The sequence below is a fragment of the Neolamprologus brichardi genome, chromosome 7 (genome assembly GCF_056152115.1).
Source record: "Neolamprologus brichardi isolate AB-2024 chromosome 7, ASM5615211v1, whole genome shotgun sequence".
Lineage (NCBI taxonomy): Eukaryota > Metazoa > Chordata > Actinopteri > Cichliformes > Cichlidae > Neolamprologus > Neolamprologus brichardi.
Genome location: NC_142110.1, coordinates 53,383,851 through 53,392,676, shown reverse-complemented (window position 1 = coordinate 53,392,676; position 8,826 = coordinate 53,383,851).

Genomic DNA, 8,826 nt, shown 5'->3' with positions numbered 1-8,826 from the left:
ATTTCTACTTCTACTACTGCACGGTTTTGTTAGGCTTTTATCTCCGTTGCAGTCCACCCTTCCCTCCTGTTCATCTCCTCATCTATCAGCCTGCAATGTGACTCATATATTATTGTAGTGTTAACACAGGGAAGCGCCCGCTGACCGGAAGATCTGTTTCTGCAGATTGAGCCAGTAACTAAATGACGCTTCCTGTCTCTCACCCCTAATTCCCTTCTCTAATGTTGCCTACAAAACCATTACATCAACATTAAAAGCCTCATGCTACCGTATAGCCCTGCTTAATGATTTTTTATGAAATTGAACTCGAGCTGTGCGCTTATTAAAGCCACGTTTAGACATTTATCTCGTGGCAAATATGCTCTCAAGTCAGTCATATGTACCTGTACAGTGCAGGAAAAAGTCCAGGCATTTTCAATTATGGGTTTTGCATATTTATGAAAAAAGAAGTGGATTACACGATGACCATTTGTCACATCCAAATGAATCGTGACAGAATAAACATTCAAGGCAAAAGTGCAGACTTTTTGAGCAGGGAACCCGAACGAGACACCCGCCTTCTGCACTCAAGGATATTTTCTTTCTGCCACAGACCCCGAGGCAGAATGCCACATGAATCAGAGGTCAGAGTTCACAGCAGGTTTATATTGAATCAAGCGCAAAATACGCCCTAACGCTTGTTACAGATGTATCCTGCTCATTTCGCCGCCAATACATCTACATTTATTTTAAGTCAAGGGAATTGACTAAAAAACATTAAGTCTGGGCCAGCCGGGGTGGATAATCCCAACCAGACTGACCTTGACTGAAAGAATGAGTGAAGGCTCGGGATCAGGGGGATCAAAGACCGGGAACAATTGGAAGATTTTGTTTTGCTGGATCTCAAATGGCGGGGTGAACCGTGCTGAGGTGCTTTTTTTTTTTTTGTCTTAACCTTTTTCAGGGTGGGGCCGAGTGGGAGGCGAGTCTGCAGGACTGAGATAAATTCAGAAGGGAGTCGATAGGAAGTGCTCTCACATCACTTCCTCTCTTTGTTTCAGCCGCTATTTTCAAGGCTCGGAATGTAGTTCCTGTCAAGTAGGTGAAGGAATTCAAAACAAGTTCATTAACCTCTGCATAAGTAAGATGGGAAAGCACTGTGGGGTCTATTTGTGGGTTGTGTTTGTGAATGAAGGAGTTTTTAGTCGAAGGCTCCCACAAGAATGCTTTTTATGTCTATTTTCTCTTGTCGGAGCGAAACAAGCCAATCACGCGTAGCTGGTTTTGTGTGCGTGTGTGTGTCGTACGCGTCCTGTATGTGTCCCAAGGTCTGTGGGAGACTGAGAAAAACTTGAGCACCACACCCGCTTCACATCCTGTAGCAGGTCTGTCCTTGTTTCCAAACATACCAAGCCCTGCAGTCCCAGCACACTGACATAAACACTGACCCCTAAAAGGAAGTCTGTGTGTATTTGTGTGTGTGTGTGCATCTCTGCTCATCTGTGCTACACACTTCGCAACTTGATGCTTAAAATGTGCGACTCGAATACTTGTTAACATTCCCAAATAAGATGACTGGCTCAGTGGGTTTCCACATCTTCAAACACCTGGCACTTCCATTGTGTTGGTGAAGACAGGATGTAAGTCATGCTGTGCTCACCAACAGCGTGTCTACAGGCTTTTATTTGTAAGTGGGTATATCTCTCCTGGGACATCTCAAGTTATGCCTCATTCTCTGCTCACAGACATGCGGAAATCCACCATTTTTCTCGAGAAAGACTTCAGTCCCACTAATGACTCTCTAGGAAACTGCAGTCGGCAGCAGAGGGATTTGGGCTGAAACACAGCAAACCTTTTCCACAGCCAGTCTGACGGGCCTTCACAGATGTGAGCCTGAATTCTCACCCTTTTGGGCTGTTGGCAACCGTCACAGGCTTGTGTAATTCAGTGACTTTGCTTTAGTTTGACATCTAAAAGCTTGATGTGAAAACAATCTACAATCTTCTGAACTGCACACACGCAAATGTGAAAAATAAAGAAACATTGTTAAGCAGACTGTCACTTATTTCATCCCATATATAGGAACAGTTTGACATTCACTCTCCTGCCAAGAGTCAGATGAGGAAACATGAAGCTTTAGCTCAAAGATGGTGAGCTGCTTTCATTAAACATAACAACTAGTGTGTTTAAATATTCTATATTGACCAGTTTTTTACCTCCAGACATAGTTATATTAACATTAGCTAACCCGCAGCTAGTTCTCGCTTCATAGTGAGTGCATATGTAATGAGCATTTCCCAAAATGTCAAACAATTTCAGCTATTGTGACACTGTGAAGAATAAACATGGGTGTGTTGTGCACCACACTGCTTTTGGCAAATGGATTAAGGGTTTGTGCTAAAATCGTTTCGTGGCAGACACACACACACACACTTTCCCTTCTTTTACTACCCTTCCTTGCCTCCATTTATTTCCTAATGCCATCATCAGCTCCTTGGTGCCATCAGTACTATTGCATTTGAGACATTTTTGGGACGGTGCAATACCACACACACTTTTGTGGGCACATTAGTGCTCCGCTGCTAATGTCTTTGACAAAGTTATGAGAGTACTTTGTCTCATAAAGCCTGTGTACAGTAGCTGTAAGCCCCATCGAAGAGAGGCCAATTTGTCTCATCTGGAGAGGTCACTCTATTTGATAATCTTTCTTTTTCAGTGAATTTTGATTGGCACTGTTAGAGGGAAACCAAAGACTATGTTTCCAGTTGGTGGCGATATAATTTAAAACAATACTGAGCAAACTGTCAGTTTAAATTTGCCTTGGTTTGCCCTCCATGGATGCTGTGAATGGTCACATTTATCCTAAATCAATGTCAGGGACAATGCAGCTTTAGATCTCGTGTAAAAACAGAGGCAGACAAGAGCTCAAATAGATGTAATGTTGAGACTGTTGCGCAGAGTTTCCGAGGTTCAGCTGCGGTTTGACATAAATCTCCCCTGTTTGATATGCCATAACTGCTTGTCAGCCATCTGTGCTTAGTTAGAGAGCAAGATACCTTTTTAATGAACCTATCATTAAGACTTTAGGAGAAAGCAACAGCATTCAGCTGGTATTCCCTCTGTGGTTTGCTGATGGCTCTGTAAATACAATATTTCAGACAGCACTGTATGTCATTACAGCACTGCACTGCAAGACTGCACTCTCCCTCATAAGCTGTGGTGGTCCACTTTAATGCTCAGTTCACATCAATCAGAATCAAGTTGTAACCTGACAGAAAGAGCACGGCGGGGGTCTCCGAGGTGGATTCTCATAAAACTCTCATCAGTGCAAGAAGTCATGCTGTTGAGTTTTAACTCACACTGATCTCTGTTTTGTCTGCACCAGCTAAAAAAGAGCAACCCCCTCCCAAAAGAAAACAAAACGTCCGTGGCCTGCTGAAAGGAAAGTGCCTAAAAGGAGTCGCTTTCTTTTTAAGTACACCATGATTTTTTGGACTTTTGTTTGCAAAAGTTACAAAAGAAGTGCAGTTGGTAAAACATTTACCACTGAGATTTTGCTAATCTGTAGTAAACACTGGGAAGCGCTGATGGGAACGTATCGACAGAATCATCGGTTTACTTAACCTTAATTCAAATATGCATGACATATTATTATATACATGACATTAGCATGTTGCTAACTTGTTGAACGTAAGCAAGAGATTGTGCAGCACATCTTAGGAAGAAACCGCCAACATGTTGGTGGTCTTGCCTTTAATGAACCGTGGACTTTGTCTCAGCGCAGGAACAGATGGCTGCCTGGCTGAGCAGAATCCCACCCCCCCCTCTGCTCCAGCCTGATGTCACTCAGCCTTTTTGGTGCAATATCCCTCCACTCAGCAGTGCAGACAAAATCCTTGTGGCTGTCATCAAAGCGGCTCCAGACTGGCATCAAAATCTATAAAATTGACTGACTTGGCTTCTTTGGTTACTGCAAGAAGGGAATCGATTATGTTGAGCCTCTAACTTTCAGAGCAGACTTTCAGAACTTTTATATGTTGGTTTACGCAGAGCTCACTGTTGATGGCAAAAGTTCAATTAAATTTTGCCCCAATTTTTTACAGCGGAACAATAAACAGGTAGCCAACTAGTAGAATTGTTCTTGACCCAAGTGGAGCTTTCATACCCTTTTATTTAGTACATCTATAATCTGGCCTGAACACTTGCTCTAAGCTACAACCCTGACCATGTTAGTGTAAAATTTAAAAACTGAATAAAATTATTATGAAGACAGTTTTAAGTCTAATATTGAAAATTGTAAACTTGAAATGTATCAAATATCCAAACTCAAAACTGTAATTTAAAAAAAAGCTCATTTGTATATAACACCAGCAGTTATTTCAAAAACATTTAGATGTGAATCTAAATTGTTACCACTGTGTTCTATACTTCTTCTTTTAACAACTCTCTGTAAGTCTTTGGAAAATTTAAAATAATGTGGTGTAGAGTTTTACTTAAACAGCATGGTCATTCTTAAAAAAGGCAACTTGGATTTATGGATGTAGCAACAAACCGTGTTCACTGACAGCAGTTTTCAGACATGTTCCTGTGCTCCTTTAGTGCCTGTTCTAATGCACTTTTGTGCCTGAAGATCACAGCCATTAATTATTGGGTTTCAGCATTATGCCTTGATTTGAGGGTCTTTTCTGATATTTTGAATTTATTGGACCATTGATAATGTTGAAAAATGCTATTTACTGTTGAACCATGTCTCCACACATCTTTTTTTTAGGCCTATTAGTTGCTATATATCTTTACACACCTTTTCTAGTCTTGTTGCCTCTCCCCCTTTTTGGTGCTGGCCTAAAATTTCTCAATTTCAACATTTGGTCATTTCTGTTTGTCCTAACAAGAAGACAAAGATAGCTAAGGTAGTAAGCATTATCTGATGATGAAACTATAAGCACGTCAAAATCCTGCCAAAATATCAAGTTTGCTCTTTTCTCAGTAAAATATTTGTACACAAGCAGCATGAATTAGGTAGGATGCCATTCAAGACTTTAAAGTCATGTAGAGGAATCCTAAAGACTTAAGCAATCTCATATTGTCCTCTAGCCAGCAAAATGTACTCTTTAGAAATCTTCATGACCAGTACTTGATGGAAAGAAATTACTATTTTAATGTAATATTCTGTAAAGATCATGCCTATTCAGCCAAAGAGAAAATAAATAGCGCTCCTAACGCTCCTATTTCTGCAAAAGTTTGAAAAAACAAAACAAAACTGAAGGTAAATCTAAGAATAGCGGAAAAAAACCCATCAGTAAAACACCAAATACTGCTGCTGGCAGCCATCATTAGAGCTGGCAATGGTATCGTGAATCTCATATCCAGGACATATTAGCATTTCTCTTCATAAAACATCACTCCTCGCTGTGACACCTCACCTAGGCAATAAATATCTGTGTGTGAACTGACATTAAATCATGCTGGATGAATGGAGAAAATATTTTAGGATTTGTGTGGCTAAGCAATGACAGCACCCACACTTAACACACAACAAGAACAAATGTTGGATCGACTTTAAGCCACAACTAACATGGCCACTGTTCAGAATATCCTCAGAAGAGGAGAATGTGATTACTACGGTAAATAAACCAATCAGACTCACATGTGTTTCTGGGGAATGTGCTTAAAGTCCACAATGTTGACAGACTGACACGGAGAGCTGGCAGGAGGAGCAAAGAATCACTCTATGAAAAAGAGGCCATAAAAGGGGGCATATCAATCAGGACAGAAAAGAAAAATGAAAGCAAGCCTTACAGAATAACAGTATTATTTGACACCTTTTCTGCAAAACAGGGCAAGATGAAGAGATCTTCTTGTGGCTGATCTAACAAATAGTGGTCTTTTTGTTGAAAACACACCAATTCAATTCAGTTCAGCTTTATTTATATAGCACCACATCACAACAACAATTCCCATACATTGTAATGTCAAGACCGTATAATAATTGAGAGAATTATTAGATAACCCCCTGTGAGCAAGCACTTAGCAACAGTGGCAATTAAAAAGTCTCTTTTAACAGGAAGAGGCAAGTAACTGCAACAACAAGTTGGGGGTGATGGAAAAAGAAGAGATCAGAGGATAAACAAATGAATAAAATAAATAAACAAACGTAGACAATACTCTACAGGCCTATGCCCTGTTTCAGAAATTAAATAAAGCGGTTCCCAGATCTCATTTCTAAAGCACGACAGTGAAACCTTTTTCTTTAGAGATTTTTTTTTAAAAGTGACAACCTAATTAACTTATTTCAGTAGAATAGTGTACCAGATGTGTTTTTCAGTGGACAAATACCAGAATATGCCATATTTTAGGAAGTGATTTTTAAGGAACCATATGGAAGTTTGCAAATTTTTCATGAATTTTTTTGGGAGATCTCACAGAGTAAAAAGAGTCGATAAGAAGGACTAACACTCAATCAATATTTTCCTGAAACTTGTTAGAACTAAATACAAATTTTTCATGAGATATTTTATAGTTTTGTTGGGTCTGTAAGAGTTCACAATCAGTCTCAAACTATAGTATGATACAGTCTGACTCCGGAACAGAGGAAGCACTGAGACCACCAACATGAAGTCATTAACACGATGGTTTTGGAGGATTGCATGCTTTAGCTTTGGGGGTGACAGGGGAGTGATGGTACTAGTGGCAGGACTTGGACAACAGGATGTCCTGCTTGGCTGCTCAGCATGGAAATCAGAGCAGAGACACTGGCTGCACCTCTAGTCTTGTTCAGCAGAAGGAATCAGCAGGGCTTTGGCAAAATCAAATACTTCCCAACTCCTCTGTAAATTCCAAGGTTATATTAATACAGAGATTGGAAATAGAGAAACTATGTGAAACTACTGCATCTACATACTGTCATACTGACTATTTAACAGTAAAACCTAAAACACAATCAGTCACTACTTTGGCGTCACTTTTCTAAAATGTTAGATCTCACCCTAAAAGTGGCTTTTATGTTGATTATGTTGCTCCACTGGCACACAACACTGATTAAGGATGACGCAAACTTTAAAAAAAAACTTGAAGTAAAACTTGAATTTAACACTTGGTTGGAAAAAGAATCGTCTCCACACTTACGTTTCTCTAAAAGGTCTGCATGCTTTTGCGAATGGCCTAACAGACTATTAGGCTTGCTGGGAGCAACAACTCGCTGCTCTTTTAATAATTTAGATTTTCCTTGACTCCCTTTTTAAGAAGTATCTGATGTGCACGTATTAGCCCTGTATTCTTGTAAAAGTTTGCCCATTACTCCCCATTCTCTGCATTCATACTAACGCAGCTTTCTCCTCAGCACTGATTTGGAATCTGTGTTTTCAAATTGCAAGTAATAAGTTATTGAAGTTAAATGAGTTATTGTCGGGGAACAGCTGCCCTCTTGTTCATGCCCCATCCAGGGTCACTGCTACTGCCCTTTAGTAAAATCTGTCAGGCCTTCTTTGACGCAGATCCGTTTCCTGTCAAAGTGAGATTCTTATTGTTCCAAGGGAGCAGGCTCCAGAATCTCACTCCCCCAGCCTTTTCCTGTTTCCTTTTGAAGAGGAAGTGCTGCTTTGCTTCTTTTTTTCATCCCCCCCCCCCCCCCCCCCCCCCCCCCCCACACACACACACACACGCGCACATCTTCTCTGGGACAAATCTGGAACAGTAGCTACATGATTTTGCTTTTGTCAGCCAAGTCTTGATTTCAAAGAATGAAAGTTCCTTAAAAAAAGAAAGGAAAAAAGAGGCACCCTCCCACTTTGTTACACAAGCCTTAATATACAATCACACACAGGCTAATGCGCTGACAAACAAGCCCACGCTGATTTTTGCATCTTATTCTAACGCACCCCCTCTGAGCAATCAGCGCTGAAGGTGCATGCTCACCTGCGACCCCAAAGTCAAAGGTTCCCATGGTGCCTCAGCACGTAGGCTCTTTGTTATCGGAGAAAATAGTTCTTTGTATGCAGGGAGGGTCTGATTTAGTCAATATAAGCTCTTGAACAAACACTTAAAAAAGGGCCAAACATCTCCCACAGCAGCATCATTGCATAACAAAGAGAAACAAGCCAGAACCCAAATACATATTTTTTTAAAAATCAAGGCATTTATCATTAGTGCAGAAGGAAAGTTCCGGTTTCTGCCACTTAAAGCTCACCCTAAATGCACACACTGAAGTTGTCTGAGTGTGCACGCACACATCAATGCATGTGCAGCAGAGCAGCTCTGCACACTAAATCCTTCTCATCGGATTTGTCAAAGTTAAACTCAGTTTAAATGAGAAGGTTGAGGAGCCTGTTGCTGATACAATGTCAGCTGCAGCCACCGAAATGCACTTTGGTTCAAATAAGATTCCTATGAACACAGGCAGGAACACATCCAACACGCTCCAGGAGCCTTACAAGACTGAGCGCGGCGATTTAACCCAACAAACGAATGAGTTCTCACACGTCAGGCAAACAAACAAGGATTCAAAAAGTGAATCACAAGGAAGGAATTCTAAAGATGGGAATTCTAAAGTGAATTCATGCATCTGGAAAATGTCAGGAGAAGTTTGGGGTTTGCAGTTTATCAAACTGTTGGTCATTACTGTGGAGGTGGGAGTGAGACATACGTATAAGGGAGGTGATCAGAAAAGTCTTTTTTTTTCTTAATATAATAATAGTGGTCTGACAGTGAGTTACAGGCTACCATTTGTCCCGCTGCACTGCACTGATCTACAATGAATGCATGCAAGCAGGGAAAAGAATCTACTTCCTTATCATGTAACAAGCTGCAATTTCACAGATTTGATCTGGCAGTGACCTTAAAAAGTTGTAA